Raw genomic sequence first — 806 nt, 5'->3', positions numbered from 1 at the left:
GCCACCACAAGCCCTAACTTGTGTCGCTGTTGAACCATATCCCAGTGTACCGGATGGGGATTACGTGGTCTCTCCCTCTCCCAGTGTTCTACTGGCCCGCAACGTCTCCTCTCCGTACACAGTTGTAACTATTACAGCGAACAAGACGTGCCTTCCTCTTCTGAACTTCGGATTGTGCCCTCAAGTCCTACCACAAGGCATTGCTCTCGCTACTCTGTCACCGTCGTACGAGTGCCAGATCTCATCGGTGTCACCCGAACTGCCCGCTGTCGTCTCTCCAAACCCGCATAGAGTCGACGCAGTCACCTCTTCTACACTGCACAAGAACATAACCAAGATGATTGCCTTAGACCTTTTGCCCTCTCAAGTTAAAGACCTCAGTGATCTCCTTATGACCTACTCTGACATATTTGACTTTGACGGTAGGCCCTTAGGTCAAACCTCGCAAGTCAAGCACCGCATAGATACCGGTGATGCAGCTCCAATTCACAGGCGTCCTTACCGAGTTTCACCATCAGCGCGCCAAGTTATTCAACAGGAGGTCGACAAGATGCTCACAAAAGGCATTATTGAGCCTTCTTCGAGTCCGTGGGCTTCCCCTGTAGTCTTAGTTAAATAGAAAGACAACACCTGGCGTTTCTGCGTGGATTATCGGCATTTAAACAAGATCACCAAAAAGGATGTCTACCCGCTTCCTCGTATCGATGACGCCTTGGACTGCCTTCATGGTGCTACCTATTTTTCTTCGATAGACCTACGCTCTGGTTACTGGCAAATCGCCGTAGACGACCTCGACCGTGAGAAGA

The sequence above is a fragment of the Rhipicephalus sanguineus genome, chromosome 2 (genome assembly GCF_013339695.2).
Source record: "Rhipicephalus sanguineus isolate Rsan-2018 chromosome 2, BIME_Rsan_1.4, whole genome shotgun sequence".
NCBI classification, from domain to species: domain Eukaryota; kingdom Metazoa; phylum Arthropoda; class Arachnida; order Ixodida; family Ixodidae; genus Rhipicephalus; species Rhipicephalus sanguineus.
Note: the sequence above shows the minus strand (reverse complement) of the source record.